General features: G+C 40.0%; 1 long non-coding RNA gene across 1 annotated transcript; it reads right to left on the bottom strand.

The window, feature by feature from the left end:
• Positions 1-444: 444 nt before the first annotated feature.
• On the bottom strand, positions 445-20922 carry LOC129205419 (uncharacterized). Its single transcript, XR_008576726.1, has 4 exons — positions 20782-20922; positions 8237-8311; positions 3443-3535; positions 445-489 (listed from the first exon to the last, which is right to left on the bottom strand). It is a non-coding gene; the product is annotated as an uncharacterized LOC129205419 (long non-coding RNA).
• Positions 20923-21136: the final 214 nt, after the last annotated feature.

Consider the following 21136-nt stretch of genomic DNA (forward strand, 5'->3'; position numbering starts at 1 on the left):
TCTCTTACCAAAATCCCATTCATTACTCAAAACCTGCTCTAACTGTAGCATGCCTGATGCCCAGAAATACACGAAGCACTTAAGAAAATGAAAAATACCGTGTGGATTAGCAAAGAATTCAAAGGGCCAGTGGTCTGAGTTTAGACTGGAAAACTAAAGCAATTTATCCCTCCAACAGCCGCGTTGCCTAAAGTATGTATATCAAGGAGTCCCATGGATGCAAGTTAGCATGTATCTGTGCAAACAGGAACCAAGTGCTAGGTACAGCTATTAACTTAGATACTAGATTAGATATTAGATACTAGATACTTAACCACAATGATGCATATTTTCAGCATGTATATGCCTCTTCAGAACTCCTTCATCATAAAAGAAGACAAGTATTTCCAAGCCAAACAAATGGAGCCAGACCTATTTTGAAAACAAAACAGAACTACTCGCATTTAACACTGGTACGCAAACTCTTTGGTGCAGATGAATCAACAGCAGCTGTATTAACAAAAAGAAGGTTCAGTGCAATGAAACACTAACATCACAAATAATCATACAAAAATGGACAGAGATGAAACTGATCATCCTAAGGTGTTGAATTCCCTGTGGGAACGTGGTACCAGTTTGCATGATACTAGCATTATTAATAATGCATAACTACAAACCACCACATCCTATTGTTTCCCTAGTGATGTATACGATTTTCTTCCTGTTTCCTTCTATTATCTTCACCAATGGTCAGCTCTCAGAAGCTAGCGTAGCTTAAATGTAGTGCAGTGAGTTGAGTTACACCAACTACAATTACACCAACTAAGGATTTGGCCCCTTGTCTTTATCTGGGTAAAAGCATAAGGTAAGTGCCTCAGCAGTGCTGCTGTTAGCTCAGTACCAAACCTGGGTCTGAATTTTCTGGCATTCACCCATCTTTACTTAGGTATAGAAATAAGAGCCAGTACTGCTACATTTATTAACCTTCATTTTAGTTTACAATTTCAGAAAAGCTGTACTCATTTTGCATTGGCATCTACTGCTACCCAGAAAGTTTATATTTCAGGGATGAGTAGTACAGCTGCTATCAGCCAGGGGAAACTGCCAAGTGATGCTCCGAGAGTGAGCCTAGGCTCAGGGTTGCCAGTTCATCATCATCTTTCTATCAATAGGCGTTATTTGATTATACAATTACAGTTTTGCACACAGCATTTTCTGTTATTCAGTCATTTGGTTTTCATGGTAAAAGGTTAAATCAAGTGAGCTTCATGGAAGCCCTGTCACTCTACTGCTGCATACCCTTCGTTAAGTCATGATCCATACAGGAGATGGTATGGATGTTAATGGAGCTGTATGTTTGATTGCATGTACCTGGATATAGCTGAAGTATATAGGGAATTACTGTTTTTGACTGTAGAGGGAAAAGCAATCACCTAGGAGAAGTTCAATATTCCAGTTTAATTTGAAGGACACTGACTCCTTTTCCATCCAAGACACTTTTGTGATTACTGCCAAATGTCACAGCAAATTGGAGTTTGTACAAGTGCTCCAAACGACATTTCAGACATGCAGGGCTAGCCACTGCCTGGAGTGAGTAGTGATACAAACTGGTTGTATTTAAAAAAGCAGCTGTATTTCAAAAAGATTGGATAATATTTAGAAGGATAGTGGGGAAGGCCTTTAGACAGCCCTGACCATATTTTTCAGAGGCACAAAATCCTATCATCTCCTCTATGGATGTACAGAACATGTGGCAAGTCAGCACTTCAGAGCATCAAGGTATGTACAGAAGAGAATCTTGATATCCTTGCAATATTGCAGTTTTTAATATGTATGCAAAAGTTAAGCTCTACGAGGAAAACCTGTAGTAATGATGAAGCACTATAATAAGTAAAATAAGTGTTTTAATATTAAAGGTTCGTACTGTAGTACACTGCAAATCTGACTTTTGAGAACTATAACTTCAGATGGTGAAACACCTAAGAATTAGAAATTTTAGCCACTGGAAATCTTGATTAGCACCTACTTTAAAAAGCTCTTTCCAGCTTGACTGAATTCTGCTACAGAGAAGCAGGTCTGACATTTGAAAAAAGAAAATTGAAACCTGCTTAGGAACAAAGCACTTGGCTCCTTTTATGCCAAGAATACCTTCCGTGTATTTTCTTCTGAGCTTTAAGAAGGTAATAGACAAAACAACTGCAAAGCACCTTTGTTTTCTTCCTTTTATTTTTTTATCTTTGCTCCCTCATTTAGCCTTCACCAGTTGAGAATAAAACAAATTTCAATTATATACAGCAGGTTTTGCTGCTTTTACGTAGTCCTGACGCTTCTGTATATTTATGAGCAATGCACTAGGATGTGAATTCTGCAGTCCTTAGAGTTCGCTGTTTCTGTGACATTAGCCACGCAAAAGCAAAAGGCACTTAGGTACAGCAGTACACAACAGCAATCCAGCCTCCAGCTCCTCGTATGAGTGGGATGGTCATGAACCGCAGCACGGTGGAGGTCATGAACCTTTTAAATAGTGGTTCTGATACCATGATAAAAAGACACGCTAGAATTGAGCTAGGTAGTTTAAAATAAAGCAGCTGACACTGCAAATTGACGAAAGGGTTGGTCTCCTGGCAAAAATGCAGCAGCAATCTCATCTATTGTTCAACAGCTATGTTGCTATAAGGCTCACTGTGTGTTATCAGTGAATTGTTTGGTTAGAAAGCCTGGGGAGCCCAAGGACTGGAAGTCTTGCATTAACCTAACTATGGCTATGACCATCCAACTCCAATTGTTTTCACCTGCACCTGAAGCACCAGGAAGTTTACTCAGCTCCAGACAACTGATGTAGGACATTTTTTTAATTCCAAATTCTCTTTCTAGTGGTTTGCAGCTACTTACAGGAGAGAGAGTATTTGAGGAGCCCTCTCAAACATGACTGCATGCTAATGGAACTTCCCTCTAGGTTATTTAGGACCAATACTGTAACTTTCTAAACATCAAAACCCATAACCTCCCTATTACTCTTCAGTGGTTTCTCCCAGTTAAACAAATACTTGCCCTAGTTCTCATTTTACCTTTCCTTTTAGTCAACTGCCATATACATCTAAACAGAAACCATTATTAAAATAACACAGGGGAATTAAATAATATTTCCCTTCCTAACATGAACTTATCATTTTGTGGAACGCTTTCACCTTGTAGGCTTTACGCCTCTCAACAGTTAGGATTGCTTCTCCCAAGACGAGGTTAAAGTTCCAATTGAGGGTTCTACGTATCTCCTCTTTTAGGGCACACCATGTTATGCCTCACTTTTAAATGCTCCTACACTGTTGAGTTAGTGATGGGGACAGGGAGGAAAGAAAGGGGAAGAAATTCAGCAGCCAGCCAAAACTAAGGGCAACCAACATACCCCTTGACTATGTTTTCATCTTTCAGCAACACAGGTATTGTCATTAAAGACTGTACATACCTTTGGCGGACATCAGTTTCTTGTAATGAGCAGCCATGTGATCTTGAATGATGTACTGGTTGGAGAGCTTGCAGGAAGATCCAGGAGAAAAAGCTGCAAGAGGTAAAAATCTTAGTTCATTCAATGGGGCAAGAAATGTCTCAGGCAACCATGGCTCTGAAAACATTTTAATATTTATACTCTCCTGCTTGCAATAAAATCAAGTCAATATTCATTCGTTTCTTTCAAAAGGTAAGTGTAACACAAAATATAACATGAAAAAGTGGTAAGTTATTCTCATTTTGCATGTTTTTGAATACCTGAGAATTATGGCTTGCAATAAGTAATGTATGAGCCTTGGATATTATAGAACTCTGGAGACTAATAGAGGATCTCTCTGTTTAATATCTGATATAATAAAAAGCATTTACATTTTGAAAGATTTAATACTAGAGAGTAGGACAAAGTACTGTAAAAAACTGTATATGAATATCTTACCTCTTGGTAATACCAGGTCTAACTGTGGCACTCTGAAGTGAGGAAAATGGACTGGATAGATGCAAAGACAGAAGTGGGCCCAGAAAAGGAGCCAGAACATGGAACAGAAATGTGTTATGCACAGACTGACCATGACATTCCTCTGAATCTCTAACCCACAAGACTTCTCAGATTAGGAAGAATTTATCTCTGTATCTGACATAAATTCATTAGCCCAGAAAAAAAGTCAAGAAGCAGATCAGCATTTACTCGTCTTAAATTTTAACCTGGTAGTGCAGCTGAGATAGATCATTGTATTTCATCCTGTTTCTGAACAAAAATATTATTTCTGGATTCCTTCTCAAATCATCAGACAGGATTTGTAGATGGAAAGTTACTAGCAAATAATTTTGAAAAATAAACAGAATACTGGAGACCAGAAATCTAACGTGCCTTGGGCCTTTCATCCAAAGATGCAGAATAGCCTTTATGCTGAGAAAATCAGCCCATCCAACCTATTCAGATTTGGCTTTCTGACACAATGAAGTAAATGATTGTTTCATCGTTTATGTCCCCAACGTACAATTTCAGTTAATGACTTAGTTTCAAAGTTTTTATTGTATTTTGAAAGAATAGGAGACATTGGGTTGAGAGTCTGGAAATCAATCCTTCTAACCTCAGTTTGGCTGCTTTTTTGCTGTGTTGCTTTTTCTTGTCTAAATCTCTTGCCTACCAAATGAGAGAGTGCTACAAACTGTTTTTCACTGCCAAGGAGTTTGACTACATTCAACTTATTGCATCATCTTTTGGATAAGCACCATAAGAAAGAGTGGCACAGAACACCTTATCCCGTATTTGTTGCTTCATTCAGTAATATTTACTAATGTGCTGCCGCAAGTGACTAAAAGCCCGCCAGAAGGGCACTGGCATGAAGACCTGCTTTCAACAGGCTTTCCAGGTGTGGCATCACATCCCAACATGACCAGGCACAGAAAGGTGGTGTTACTTCAGCTCCAGGACCATCCATTCTGATTGTTCATCGAACGCGCAAGCACAGCCAGAGTGCTTACACCACGACAGAAACAGGTGCAGAGACGTCAATAGAAATAATGACTTTATGTTTGCTGTAAAGCAATGGAAAACTTGGTGCGAAATTATGACCAACTGCCTTTATCTCTTGCCTTGATGAAATTTCGCATGAGTAGTACAGGTACCACAATGGAATCCGATACTTGAAGCAGACAAATATAAAGCTCACAAAATTCCTAATCATGAGCATTTACCATGTGGCCAATTGCAATCAGGGAAACAAACCACTCGTGTGGCAGTACCATAGTAAAGAAATCAAGTAGTTAAAATCAGTACTGTTCTCTTTCAAAGCTTTTATGTGCTTGAGACCAGTAGTTATTCACTTCCAAAACTTTGAAAACTTGATTTTTTTCATTAATTTTGCCAGTTGTGCTGTAACGTCCTGCTGGCAAAAGCAACTGGAACAAGCTCTTCAGTAATATCCAGCACCATCCCTAGCTGGTGTAAAGTGGGGCAGCTCTACCGAGTTCAAGGAATGGCAATGCCCTAAATCACAGCAGCTAGAGGCTGTTGTCACTAAGGAAAAGAAAATAGTATTTCGGGAAATGCCCCAAATCTTTCCCTGATTGGCAGTGACAGCCTGATTTCAATATACGCAGTGAAAAAGGCAGCATGACAGAAGAACAATGTGATAATCCAAACAATATCCAAGGATTAAAAAGGGATGGAAAATCCATTTATAAAAAGAACATTCTTCTCAAAATGAATTACTGCCTCAAATTTGAAATGCTGAAGATATACAAGGCACTAGTAGTTTAATCTAATTTTTTTGTCTTTCATAAAAACTAACTCTATCCTGTGTACAGAAAATAACTAACATTGTGCAATAAGCAGCATTGTGGTTATTCCTACGTAAGGAAAAAAAAAAACACAAATTCTTTTCTTTGCCAGAGACTTTCTGTTGAACTTTGGCAAGTCATTTTGTCTTTCTGTGTCTCAATCTCTCTGAAAAGAGGACACAAAAAACCACATCCATTTCTCAAAGAAGATCTTTTAAGGATAAAAACAATAAAATGTGGAGATTTAGTGGGTGCCCATCTAAGTATTTCCCACCCTTAGAGAGGCTGATCTTATTTAAAACTCACTGGAAAGATCGCAGTTTTTAATAGATTCTTTTGTTTTCTTTTACGTCTTTGAATAACTTCAAATTGAGGGAAATGTTAAATAGAAACCTTCCAGGAAATTTAAGTGGCCCTGTTATGAGGCTCTGATGATGGGGCAAACACGCATCAGGTCAAATTGAAACAGCCCTTTGTATGCTGTAAAGACAGGCAGAGTTCTCAAGTCCATTTTTGAATGGAATTAAACTGTATTTTCTGCTGTCTTAGATAGATGTCATGTACCTGCAACATTTAGCAAGTTGCTTTATCCAAGTTTTCAAAATTTCAGAGTTACAACATTTTCTATATATGACCACAGATCTACCTACAGAAAATTGCCTGCTTTTGAAAATTTTCTAAACTCTAAGTACTATTGTACTTTCAAGACATTTACATCTTGCTTCTATATATGAGGAAAGATCTCTGGGAAACACAGATCCAAGAACAAGCAATAAAGAACAGTGACAACTCTCTCAACACTGACTCTTTTTATTTCCTATTTTGTAATGACTTTCCTAGTAATTTATTATAGTCCTGAATGTGTAGTTGTACAATGACTAATTTACCTAGTTTCCACTGATTGAATTGCAAGAGATTACTTCTGCAAATCATGTCTGGAGAATTATCATGTCCAGATGTATAATGTCATATCATAAATCCAGTCGTAGGAGTATTAAAATTTGACTGATACACAATGACAGTGATAAAACATGTCTTTTCCATGTAGCTGAAAAACAAAAATATGCTTTTGAAAAACACAAGAGGTGACTTTGCTCCTCGCCAGACTGCTAATTCAAAGCCACTACCTTTTGCCTCTTATAGGAGCAAAAAAAAAAAAAGCCCATTCTCAAGAACATGTCAACTATTTTACTCTTTTAAAGATTAGTATAACTGCAGTGCTGCTATACTGCAAATAGTTTATCTTTATAACATTGCTAGCTACTAATTCCTACAAGTTGAAATTTCACAGCTTGGGGAAAAAGCTATAGGTACTTATAACCAACAAATAAAAATTCTTCAGTGATACTTAAGCTTCAAAACCTTGGAAATGTCACATTATTATTTACCCTTCATGTTACTGGCAAGTGGGAACCATCTCTGCAACATCCTTGGCTTTGCCTTTTGTAAACTGGTAGAAGTATCCTCCAGTTTTGCAAGGAAAGAGCTATCTCATACCATAAGTAGTAGTTCACAGTTACGGTCCTGCATCTGTTTGTATCTGTCTTCTGCCTCATCTTGTATTTAGAGATTAAATCTGGAGGGGAGAGGGACCAACTCTTCAGTCTGTGTCTCATGCTTTACAAGGTAGAACATTTGCCCATGGCTATGGCCTCAGTGCTTGCTTCAGTGCAGGTAATACAGTACCCAATAAAACAATCATCTCTCAGCAGAGTGGCCCTGTCAATGGCTGACAAATGTTTTGCAGATCCTCTTTCTTTGGTTCAGCTGTATAGGTATCTCAAGCTGGTCTCCTCCTGGGTATTTCTGCCTGTTTTGAGCTACAGGAAGCACTGGCAAGCATTGAGCTTTGGTTTCTGCTCTGAGCTTCTAACAGAGGTGTCTCTGCTTCTGTTCCCTTCAGCAAATACATATACATCACTTTATAAAGGAAACCAGTATGGCAGACTGCTGAGGTGGGGACACAATAGGTGTTCTCCTTGAAATCCTTCAGGGTTCCTTTAAAAAGGTGGGAAGAGGAGGATGGTAGGACAATGCGCTGTGGGCCCTGAAATGCAGCAATCCTTATTTGCAGAGAGTGAAAACCCTCTGACTGCAGCTGGACTTCGTCAAGTGAGGGACGAAAGGACAAAAATGGTGGGTGGTGGTTGCCTGGTGTTTGCCAGCGTCTAACTAAAGACTGAAACTATATGGAAGGTATCATAGAAGAGCATTTCTGAGAAGGGAAGCTTCAGGCAGAACAGCTTTCTAGTGGTTCTTCTACAGGTGCTTGGCAGAGATCCTGACCAGGAAAGCTGCTTGCCTGAATTAAGAGGGTGAGATTTTTGTAATAGCAGATATTAGAAACACTTATCTACTTTATATTGTTTCAATAATAAAATAAGTATTTTTAATAATCTCGTAATATTCAAGCTGTTATTCCAAAATTGAAGCACATAGGCACCTCTCAAGTAACACTTTGAATACTTACGGCTACTTTTCAGACTCATGTGTCCTCTGAAAAGTCCCATCATGGAGTATGTAGGCACCATGGCTATCTGGGACCCTCGGCAGGGAAGGAAAATGTATTGGTTACGTATTAAGGAAACATTAAAAAAGACGATCATCTATCTGCAGGTCCTATGGGGATTACAGAAGAGTCATCTCCTGGCCAGAATTCTCTGCTACAACTGACCCAGGTATGAAAAGACTGGTATTTTCAAGTTTACTTTCCCCGCCAGATTACTTCTGTTTGTTTTAATCCCTACCAATTAGTATGACCCTTTTGACCAGATACTCCGAGAGAAAATTCCCTGTTACAACAGCATCGACAGGCCAGTTTTCTGCAGGCCACAAAAATGAGCCGTGGCATTGCGCAAATGTCACGTATTTTGCAATCTGAAAGATCATCTCTGCTAAACATAAATTTTCCAGGCAGAAGAAGCAGCAGCTCAGTATGCTACTGTGCTGCTTGTGCCCAAGGGAAGCAGTGTGGAAAAAAGCACAACATTAAAGATTTTCTAAAGACACTCGACAAAATAGTATAGGCTCATAACACAGAAGCCAGGCCTAGAAAAGCCAGGCCCAACTAAGCAAACAAGCCCACTCTGCAAATTTAGGGTAAAAGTCACAAGAACACAAATTCCAAATACATGGAATTCTGCCCATTTTATAAAGATATGTCCCACTGCTGACAGCTGAATTAATCTCAGATGAATTACAGGGTAAATTTTACTGTATGCCTTAACAGCTGAAAGGGCCAAGTCTCAATTTCAAAAGCCACTTAGCTTCACAGGAGTCAGACAGACACAGATTCATAGGAAATCCAGGCGATTTCAGTCCCTACCTGTCCAGTGGTATGGTTTTCAACACAATCATATTCCTAACACCCACTAAAATCAAGGAGAAGCTGGTACCTTAATTTGGAAGTCTGATCGTGGAGGCTAAACTTCAGTCCTCATTTTTAACTTACTTCTAAATTAGTGAAATAATTTGTCTATATGCAAAAGTTCCAGCGTTAATTTGAATTATAATTTAAGTAGACTTTTTCCACTTTAAAAACTTATTTTGATTCAGCTTAAATCTATTCCTGGTTAACTTGAAGCAAGCCAGTCACCAATGCGACGTGCATACATAATCTTCTCCACCAGATAAATCTTGTCACTTTAAGCCCACACTTAAAAGTCCATGCTTTTTAAGCAGATAAGCCAACTGGCATGTAGGAGCCTAAAGCTCAGTAGTTTTATATGCCAAAGGGTTGTCTACCAGCAGAAGTGGCTTAACTGTGAATTTATATTTGCCTGATTAGATTTGTGAATTGCAAAGGAAATATCTCCTTAGAGATGATCCTGAATGTCAAAGGACATGCCAAGTGCCATCAGAACTAGAAAAATCAATGCAATTCTTTCTCTGGTTTCAAGGCAACATTGTAATTTGGGGGAGGAACCAGGGGTCTGACTCTTAAAGAATGAAACCTTTACTTTTGTTCTCATACATACAGTTCAGGATAAATTTTGCCTTCAAAGTCACGGCCACAACTTGGCAAACCTTGTGTTTACACAGCTATAACCAAAACCTAAGGGCAGGGACTTTAGCAAGTGATTACAGGCTTTGGAGCTTGATTTGGTGACACTTGTCAAAGAGCCTGTTTTTTCAGAGAGTGTATTCTCAACCTGTTCTGAAATTCAGGCTGCACCACTGGTAGCTTAGTTTTTGGCAAAATCACTTGTCTAGGACAGTCTTCTTAAAGATAAAAGGATGCAGGTACCAGAGAGTATCATAACACTGTTCTCAGAAAACAAAAGCTGAAAAGATTATGAGCAGTCATCAAATTCTGCCACCTTAGATCACAGGCTTAAAATAAAAATACTATGAAATAAATTGGATTTGAGTAAATGTTATTGCTTTTTCTGTGTGCTCATATTTCTAATTGTCATGGGTCCCTAAGTTAATAAAATCATCAAAAGGTCAGATTCTTTTTGTCTTTTGAAAACATCCTTCTGTAGTCACAACAGGATATGGACAAAGGCAGTTACTGCTCTCAAATCCAAGGTAACACATGAAAATATTTGATTATTTTTTTTAATTATTTATTTAGATACATTCCTTAAGCATTTTTATTCATGTTTTGAAAATTAGTGGAACTTAATCATAGCTTCATATATACTGGCTAAAGACTTAAAAGCAAATTAGCTTAGCTACGTCTCACTGTGTATTACTAATAATCACTTTGATTCTTTAATTTCTTTTGAAATATAAATTATCTCCGGCTAAATCCTCACTTCTTTTGGCTTTTTCTTTTTTATGTCAAACATACGTGAAAGGCATGGCAGGTAGAAGGATACTATACTGAAAGGGCTCTTAAGCATGTGCAACTTTAGAACAGGAAGTCATTCTTTATCTTCTTGTGTCCAATCCTACCATTTTAGCTCAATAGTTACTCCGCTACAATTTCAAGTGGAAAAACATCGGTGGGAAACTGCTGAGTCAGGAGAGATAACAATGGAACAAGCACGTATCAAAAATTGTAATTGTTTGACCCAAATACATTTAGTTTAATATGTGCATGCTATGTGTAACACATGAGGCAGGCACTAAACAGTTGTTATGGTTGAACACAGTCACTATAGTGGCAGAACTTTAAGTAACTTGTCCTTTACACGTGCATTCGCAGCAGTTACCTCCTGCACTAACGTTGCTGCTGTTGTTTGAACTCTGGTGACTTCCCGAGGTCTCAATCAGATCAGAGTCCCAGGCTCTGTACAAATAGTCAGGCCCTCATTAGCATACCCAAAGAGTTTACAATTGAAGTTTGCAAACCAGATAAATAGCAGGTGTGTGTGTGGTGGGAGAGGAGCATTTTCTCAATTTCAGAGGCTGAAAAAGAGTGATTTGTTCATTGTAACAAGATCAAGAGAGTTAGTGGCAGAGAAATTAAACTTGATTTCCTGAGTACCAGACCAGTGCCTAAACCTCAAGACATTTTTTTTTCATTTTTATCTAAATATCTAGTATGTGGAATTTTCTTTCTCATGAGAAGAAACTGCATAGTTTCCGTAGCTGCAACCATTTTTGATTTATGGAGCCCTAAAAGCTTCTAGGAGTGGTGTGTTTCCCCACAGAAAGCCATACAAAAAGTACATGATTTTGGCAAGAGGTACTTTGGAAACCAATGAGATGACAGTATAAAACCTATTGTGTTCAAGTCACATGATTCATTATGGTGGTCCGATACCATACAGACCATATCCAAGGTGATGCCACTAGCAATATACTCCAGTTAACTCCAGGATCAGGCCTTGAATGAGGAACGACCCTTTTCCAGAGCAAAGTGTCTGGTAGTGAAACAATGGAGCTGTCTGACAGAGTTGCTGAATCCAAAGGGTAGTCTCTTAACAGCAGTAATTTGGCAATGCTCCTTACCACAAGCTTAAGTCCTGTTGGCTTTACGCACAGGCTTTGTAAAACCATACTTTAGTACCACTGGTAAAATAATTCAGCAGCTATACAGGTGCTATTATTTTTGCCTGTTTTTTCAGTTTCCTTGTTTCAGCTGAGATAGAGCTAGTTTTATTTCTAGTAGCCAGTGTAGTGCTGCATTTTGGATTTTGTGTGAGAATAACGTTGCTAACACACTGATGTTTTTAGTTGTTGCTGAGTAGTTGTAGTGTCTGCACCAAGTCAAGGACTTTTCAGCTCCCCACGCCCTGCCAGGTGCACGAGAAGCTGGGAGAGCACAGCCAGGACACTGACCCAGGCTGGCCAAAGGGACATTCCCTGCCATAGAACAGCATGCTCCGTAACTAACTGGGGAAGTGGGATCACTGCTCAGAAGCAGACTGGGCATTGTTGTTTTTTTTTCTCTGCGTGTGTGAGCAATTGCATTTGTACATCACTTGGATATTATTTTTATTATTATTGTTATCCTCTGTTATCCTATTAAACTGTCTTTATCTCAACACATGAGGTTTTTCCCATTCTCCTCCCCATCCCCTTGGAGGGGAGGGGTGAGCGAGTGACTGCGTGGTGCTCAGTTACCTGCTGGGGTTATGGAGGTAAACCATGACATTTAGAAAGAAAACAAGTAGTATCTAGCCTTTGAAGGAATAGTGTTAATTTTTGTGAAGTTTTTCATTTGAGGCATAGCAAACAGAGAGAGAGAGGAGAGCTTCTGCCTCATCTCTGCTTAAACTCAGGTATATTAACAGAAGCTGCTGTGTTTTGGGATAATTTCAGAAAGGCTTTCCTAAATCTATCATAATTTATGACCATCTCTGTTAAACCTGTATTGAGTACTGCATACTCAATAGTTACCTATCCAACTATAAATTAAGCCCTGATCTTTGCAGTCATTAGGTAAGGGAATAAGTCCCAGATCTAGCAGAGGCTCACTTCTATTTAATGATGTGTTTTGTTGTCAATGTAGTGTCTTCAGTTTCTCTGTATTTTCAGCATTTCTATAATACCTGAATCTGTCTCCCTACACAAACGCTGCAGCAGTTACTTTCATTTGTGCCAAGCTGCTTTAATTTCACTGGATTATAACAAAACTATTCAATCAGTGAGTGTGATACTTTGCTATTTCACATCAATGCACAGTTCTTTTAACAGGAGACCCAGGCTGTAAATTATATGGAAGAAAAATCAAGTCTGTCTTATAGCAGACAGATAGATACTAAAATGCTTCACAGGGAATTGTTTCTATTGAATATAAAACATAGCACACCTAAAAAGTTGACAGTAAAAGTGCTGAATGGAAGTTAGAGAAGAGAGAGATGCTTTTTTACATTTTAGCTAATAATAATGCACAGATACATGACATTGCTAATGGCATTCACAGAAGACATAAGACAGACTCTTTCTGAATATTTTGAATGAGGTACAATGAAATAGATTAAAGCACACAGCTAAGCAGTTGCTGCTGTGAGAGGATCATTCTCCAAAAACAAAGAGTTTGATTCTGTAGCTTTGTACTTGCCTCCAGTAAGGTGCTGAGCAGCATCAGCTCCCAGATTTGCAGGGCTTTGTGTGTCGCAAGACTTGGCTCTCAGTACAAAAATTAGTGACAAGTGCAATTTTTAAGAAGGTTTCAGCATCAGTCTAGTCTCCTGTACTATTATTCACTAGTGATAGAATATCCTCTTTCACGTATTCATCCAGGATTTATCACTGCTTACTATAGTGGGTTAAAAATTAGCCGCATATTAGGCCGTTGCCATTCAGGGGAATGTGGAAAGTTTAGCATAGCTCTGAAACAGAAACAGACCTGATCATACATATTAAGCAATGGAATTTATGCTTGAAAACGTTCTCAGGGGTTTTCCATTGATAGAGTAAGTTTGGGTAAAAAGGAGTGGACCTTCATCCACAGGAATACAGAACTACAGCATCTGACACATACATGTGGCATTTAGCGTTCAGAACTGATTATTTGATATGCATTATTTGTCAGCATCCTAAATCCACATTCATTTTCTAGTGGACTGGAATCACTCTGGGTCCGTATTTGAATACTTGCAGAAGCCTGCATCCCTCACCAGGCATCAGATACGGAAGCAGCATTCACAAACTTAATCCAGAACATTAAAACAACACCAAATTGACTATTGTTTGTGCAGATTCCCATCTGTCGGCCACTCCAACACCTGCCGTTTCCAGGCCCGCTGGCTTTGTGGAAGTAGTGGGGCCATCCTTACTCTCTTGTGAACCCAAAAGCTACAGGTCACTGGGCCTTCCAGTTGAGCAGCAGGAAACTTGAGATCTTTGAGAACTCAGCTTATTCCCAGGCTCTGAGTCTTGAAGCCCTGGGAGACCTTCCTCTGGGCTTCTCGGGACTCACTCTGGTATGAATAACTAAAAAATGTGGAAGCCCTGGCATTTGGGAACCTATGAGACAGAGCCTCCAGATTCAATGAATTAAGAAATGAATTTTTAAAAAAAAAAAAAGAATTTAAAGGCACAAGCAGAGGGATTCCAATACACATTCTAATATGGCATCATTTATTTTCCTTAATTTTGGACCTTCCTGTGGAACAGGAGTTCTACCACTTGATGACTGCCTCTACTAAAGCCTACCATACTTGTATTGCACGAACACTCTGATGTTTGTACTTTGTGGTATTTAATTATGTGATAACTTAAACTGCGTGATTAACTATTAAGAGCCAGAGGCAAATTAAGCAACTGTTGCAGTTATATAAGGGATACCCTAGAGAGCCCCTGTGAAGATATGCATGAACCCAGACCCAGGCCATCCTCCCACTGATCAGCAGGATCCAATTTTAGCAGTGTGCTTGTCAGCTGCAAGGCCCCTCAGCGGAGCACAGACACTCCGTTTCAAATGCCTTTGCTGTCACTGGGTGGTATCCACTTGTAGCTAGAGAGAAAATGTGGAGAAGCAAGAAGAGACAGATGAAAGGAAGAAAGATCAGGGCAGTCCTTCATCAATTCCCTTTGATGTAAAAGGGAGATGTTATAGTCTGGGTATCTGTACAGGCAGAAAAATAAGAACAGAAGACAAATAATAAGAAAACCATGAAAGCATGTGGAAAAATTATGACTCTACTCTTTATTCTCTATCTCTTTTCATTAACAGAATAGAACATGGTTCAACTAGCAATACATTTTAGAAAGGTGTCTTTCTTTTTATAAGAGCTCAGACATTTTCACTCACTTCTGCATGTTATCTCTAGGTAGCTGCATACAGATCAATTATTTCTTCTCATCCAGGACATGTTCATTATTTTCTAGTAACACTTTCAAGATTCTTAAATAAATAGAAAGAGCACCATAATTGTATCAGCCCTTTTATCCCAATTAAATAGCTGAGGGTTGCTCAAGTACTGATTAGCCTATACTCTTGCCCTGCAGGATAATGAATCGCTCTTATTGGGCTTTCCATGGGCCAGAGCTCATCTGCAAATTGTTATCCTTTACACAGTATCCAAATGAGAGAACTTCTTAACAGCAGGGAGTCTATTCATTAATATATAAACTCTAGTTGATGAAGAACAAATGACTTGATTGCCTGAGAAGGTAACTGAGCTACCTCTCAAGTAGGCAGCCATGCTGTGGTAGTCCATGGATTTCAGTGGGCAACACAGTCAAGTAGTTACTTCAATAAAGGCAGAAACCATTTTCTGAGTTTCTAAAATAAGCACGTTGTAAGTGAAGCACTTTAGCTTGCATTTATCAACAAGAAATATGGCCCCATCCTGGGCAGGTAAAAGCAAGATATAAATAAATTTATGCTGTCTCTGCTGATGGATACGAACCTGCTGCTGGCACATTACTTCAGTTATTTTAGAGTCCTTTGAAAATTCAAGCCCTGAAATCACTTCTACCCCCATGCCCCTTCCAAAATCCTATTTCTCTTCTCAGCAGGGAGAAGGCTGACTTTAGCAGGATGGGTGCAATACAGTCTCTCCCTTCTCCCGGTGCCCAAGAGTCACCTCGGACACTGTCTATGGCTTTGAAGTATCCCTTTCTCTACTGACTAGGAGGTTTGTGGCAGCATCTGGCCAAGGATGTGCTGCCTACTCCACCAGCATGCTCCGCTCTCCCCCAGAGCAAGCAAATGCTTTCTCTCTATTCCCTGTGAAGAGGGTCGAGTGCTGTGGCAGTGGAACTTTCCTTGAGCTTCAAATTGCTATGAAGGCTTCTGCTGCCTTGGCTCTGCAGCAACAGCAGACTGGAAATGACTTTAGGAATATATTTATAATTGGTGCATAACTTAGAGCATCAAAGACCATGATGCGTACCTTTTTCCCTTCCAGTCTGCCTTGTCTAGTTAAACCAGAGGTTTAAAGTTTCTCAGGGCAATAGTTGTCCTTCACTCTATGCAGATATGTGCCTCACAAAACGAGTCTTGATCTGTCATATTTAAATACGCAGCACAATCAGCAAGTCAGGAGAAATAATCTAAGTACAAATAAGCACTGAAACAAGAGATGAGTACTGTTAGAAAACTCTGAGGTTTATGTGTCCACCACACTGGTTAGCCAAAGATTGAAGGCCACTTTTCCCCAAAGAGCTGAGAAAGGAACAAAGGGAGGAGGGAGAGTATTAGGGGAAAGTGTTGTATTCTTGCCCTGTTTTTGTACTTTCCCAGGCATCTGCTTATGGCCAGTACTGGACACATATTTGACTAGATGAACTTCTAGTCAGATGCAAGGCAGCACTGATAAAGTGTTTTGCCACTTTACAACCTTCTTTACTTATAAATGATATCATATATATTATATATTGTATTACATATTATTGCAAGTTATAAATTAGGAAAAAAATTATTCAGACTGGGTTTCTTCTGTCAGTATAGCTTGACTGATAACTCCTCTCAGATGTTTTGAGCAAGATAAAGCCACAGGCTGCATCAGGGCCACTGACCTACACCCAGAAGAAAGCCAATCTCTACCAGTCTTGCATGTTTTATTGACTGTCTGGGCTCCTCTTGTCTCCAAAGGCTGAAATGGGAACTAATGCCTAGTGAAAAAAAGAAAAAAAGGACTGAGCAAATGCATTCTTAACTAACAGGCTTTCATACAACATATTCTGTTAATTTTATCCTAGTGCCTAAATGCCAAGGCATGGCAGGACATGCGTGAATTATATTCATTTAAAAATAACAATGTACCTTAAAAAAGAAATGAAATCAAAAGTATGAAAAAGAGCACAGAAAAGAATATTTAACCAGAGCAGCTGGTAATTGCTGTCTCCTCTCCCTTGAGTTTTAAATATTTTCTCCTCTACTCAACTGGGTTTCCTCTGCTCATGCGCATGCTTTGACTTTTTCTACGTGACATGACATTGATGTGTTATTGCCTGACAAAGCAAGAAATTTTGAAGCCAACTTCTGTTCTATACAGTGAGGAATTACTGAATTTTCCCCCTTTTCGTCAGGTATAATGCATTGTCAGATATAACGAGTGTTCAGTACAGTTGCTGAAACTACAGTATTACATGAATGAATTACATGAATAAGTCTATCAATTATTTTGTTAGGACTTTGACAAGAATATCATTTAATTCCATTAAATTGTCATACTATTTATTATTATTCTATTATTTCTATTTTCCATTTTTCAACCCACAGGACTGTAAATCATCACTGATGTGCCATGTGGTAGGTCAAAGGTGACCATCTTGAACATAAGATCTTTACAAGGAACTACAGTTCACATTTGAAACCTGCTGGCTCACAGCAGTTAGCTACAAGATTCAACAGTTCACAAAGGTAATACAGCCTCTTCCTGCAGCAGCTGCAGCAGATAGAAATAACAGACTGATGGTTGAAGAGCAGGAAAAAAAAATTGGGAACTTTTCCTTTTCTTTATGTCACTTCAGGGGCATGCTGTGCACTTGGTGGGGCTGCCAGGAAGCTTACTATGGCACCTTCAGCCCTGGTGAGGAATAATCAGTGCCAGGTGTCACAAAGCCAAACCAAGATCAGCCACAACTGTGGCCACAGCAGTGACAAGGGAGGGTGAAGCGCCGGATGCTAGCAAACTGGAAATTTCTTCAGAGTAGGCAAAAAAACCTGCCAGTGGCCAAAAGCCAATAAAACAGCTCTGCTCTGTCTAGTCATAAAGCCTCCAGCATAAGGACAGCAGGAACAGCAATGTATCTGTTCCTAAGCGCAAAAAAACCACCCATAGGAGAATGTGTGAAGCCCAATTCAGGGGATAACTACAGAGCCACCATAAATCACTAAGGATATGAACACAGTTCAAGAAGCTGAGCTTTCTGTAACTTTTTAGTTACGTATGTCAATTAAATGATTGCTCTTTTTTTATCAGAACTGCAGCCCGTCTAGTTCAGCATTCTGCCACCAGGATCCTGCCTTTCAAGCACCTGAAAAAACCCTTCAGCAAGTATATATATATATATATATATATATATACACACACACAACCCCATCTGTTCTTATCCTCATACTACATCTTCTAACACCCAGAAGTTACCTCCTGAATAAAGATTTATTTTTCTTCCCAATCTATTAGAATTCATTACAGTGTAGTTGATACATCATTTAGTTTGTGTCATCTCTAAACACAATTAAAAGGATGAGAAACAAGCTCTTGGTATTCATCAATACTTAGCAATAACTTCAGCAGCTGCCTTGAAAGCATTTCAATTCCTCTGAAGCGCTAAGTAATATTAACTCAACATTTGCAAATTTTCCAAGTACGACTCCTGTTAACTCTATACTGTGACACTTTGACTAATGAGGCCAAATGAACAACTTCCAAGTTTAAAATTAAATAATTAAAGACAGCCACTGATACCTAAATCTGCTGAGATAAAATTAAACGCATAATTTACAGCCAAATTCTCTAAAGTTACACTGTCACAAAGTTAATGTGGTATTGAAGGACAGGGAAGAATATGCAATCAGATATTAGTGATAAACTCAGACAAGGTTGAGACCAACAAGTTTTTGGGAGAATTATAAGTTATAAAGTTAGCATGATATGTTTGTGTGTTTTGGCTTGGCTAATCAGATATTGCAGGATGAACATAATGATAGTATAATGCTTCTTTCCTGAGTGACAGGCATAAAAGCTTTCAGTAAGAATTAACTTCACATGCAGAATGGGGGCAACGAGTTGTAAATAACTAAAAGAGTTAAGAATTTCTTATTATCTTAATGGATCAGGCTGCCAGCACCAGCCAGATCTTTAAGTCTTTGTTTACCTACCAGCACCTATATATTCCTTGGTGTTTCTTAGAAAAGATCTCAGGTCTCCACATTTTTGGGCAACCAACAGCTCTTCTTACATGAATGAGCATGTTTCTATAATCTCAGCGATGTAACCATTTATTTAGACGGGAACTTTTTAATTTTGTTGCAATTTCTTGATATTTATCATATTATGTTAGTCAAGAAATCATCAGGACACCTTTTTTGCATATTTTCATTTCTTTGTAATTCATTAAGAAATGTGCGGGGAAAACCCCCATAAAATCTGTTTTCCATTTTTCTCCTTTACAGAATTGGCCCAGTAAAATATTTAAGAAATCTATAATGACTGTAATAGGCAAGTACATTTTGCTTTCGATTTTCAATCACCAATGTAAATTTGCTTGCAGCTCTGGCCCCTGCTGAAGTTCATAATGATGGTGACAATGACTTCGACAAGGTCACAATTTGATCCTCTAAAAGCTCATGGGTGTTTTCAAGGAGAAGATATGAAGAAATATGGGCAGGTACATGTGTGTTTGTGAGAGCAACAGAGAGGCCACACCTCTGTCTTGTATTCAAAAACTATATGTACTCAAGTAGTTTCTTCAAATACCATCAGGGCTTGGCTGAAAAAGACTTTGTTGGCAGTTAAAGACATCATAAAATGAACCCTCCAAAATGCATAGCAAAACTGGACTATTGCAATTAAACTTTCCATTTTCTGAAAAAAGCCATTTTCTGCTAGCTGTTCAACAACAACAACAAAGTACCTAATTACAATGAATCTCTGTGAAGCGGGACTATCTTCAGATGCATGAACATTTGCAATGGGCTGCTGGCTATGCTACTGCAGCAAAACACTGGCTGTCTTCATCATGGAGACCCGGCTCTTCTTCTCAGTAAAAAAACTACCTATAGTGAAGTGGGACAGTTTTCTGATTTTTATTTATCTGCTTTTTCTTATCTTCTCAAATGACACAAGGCACAGGTTAGATGAGAATATAAGCAGGGCATTCAGTAGGACTAAACAACATCGTTTAAAACTACGGCACTGTTAAACTACCAGGCTTTACAGCCACATGATTATTTTTTTTTCATTGTGCAAGCAAGAGGATTCCTGTTACAAGACGAAATTAGTTAACAGAGCGAGATCATACAACATAGTAGGGGAGCCCTGCTGTTACTTGCTGAAAGAATGTCAGAACTGAAAGGAGGAGGTATTAAATGTAATTCCCTGCTGCTCGCTCTCTTAAGGCACAGGCAGCTCTCTACTGGAGGCCTGCTAGCTGCAATCAAAGTTTACCCTAAGAGACCTTCTCCACCATAAAGCCATAAGCAGCAGCAACAGCAGACTATAAAGCTCTTATTAAATTTAAGCACAATCCCGAAAGCCTTAAGCAAAGGAGAATTCTGAGCGAAAGGTAATTCTGAGCGAGGCTCTACAGGATTTCACAGAATCACGGAGAGGTTGAGAGGGAAGAGACCTCTGGAGGTCAGCTGGTCCAACCCCCCTGCTCCAGCAGGGCCACCCAGATCTGGTTGCCTAGGGCCATGTCCAGATGGCTTTTGAATGTGTCCGAGGATGCCGACTCCACTGGACAACCTGTGCCAGTGCTCTGTCACCCTCACAGGGAAAAGCGATTCCCGATGTTCAGAGAGACCCTCCTGTGTTTCAGCGTGTGCCCGTGGCCGCTGGTCCTGCCACTGGGCACCACTGAGAAAAGCCTGGGTCCCGGCACCCTGGGCTGCCCGCTGCCCTCCCCACAGACTCGGGGAGGCCTCCCGTCCCCTCACGGCCCCCGGCGAGGGCGGCGCTCCCTCCCGCGCACACCGGGGGGCCGCGGGTGCCGGGTTACCTGGCAGGCGGAGGGAGGGGAGGAGGCAGGGAGCCCTCGAAATCCCTCGGCCCGAGACCCGCACAGCACCAGCCGCCGGCCCGCGGGGATCCGCCTGGCAACCGCGGCTGCCCGGGGAGGAGCCCCGCGGTCGGGCCGGCCCGGGCCGCTGCTCCCCTTGCCCTGCCCTGCCCTGCCCTGCCCTGCCCTGCCCTGCCCGCCACCAACGGCCGCCCTCCGTGGGCTCGCTGCCTACCACCCTGCCTTCCCCTCCTGAAGGAGGTCTCCCCTCCGAAGCAGCAGCGTTGACAGGGCATTTTGGAAACGCTTTAAGCGACTCCTATTTATAGCTCTTCCGTCTTATTTTTAGAGCCTA

This window comes from Grus americana, chromosome 3, assembly GCF_028858705.1.
Source record: "Grus americana isolate bGruAme1 chromosome 3, bGruAme1.mat, whole genome shotgun sequence".
NCBI lineage: Eukaryota > Metazoa > Chordata > Aves > Gruiformes > Gruidae > Grus > Grus americana.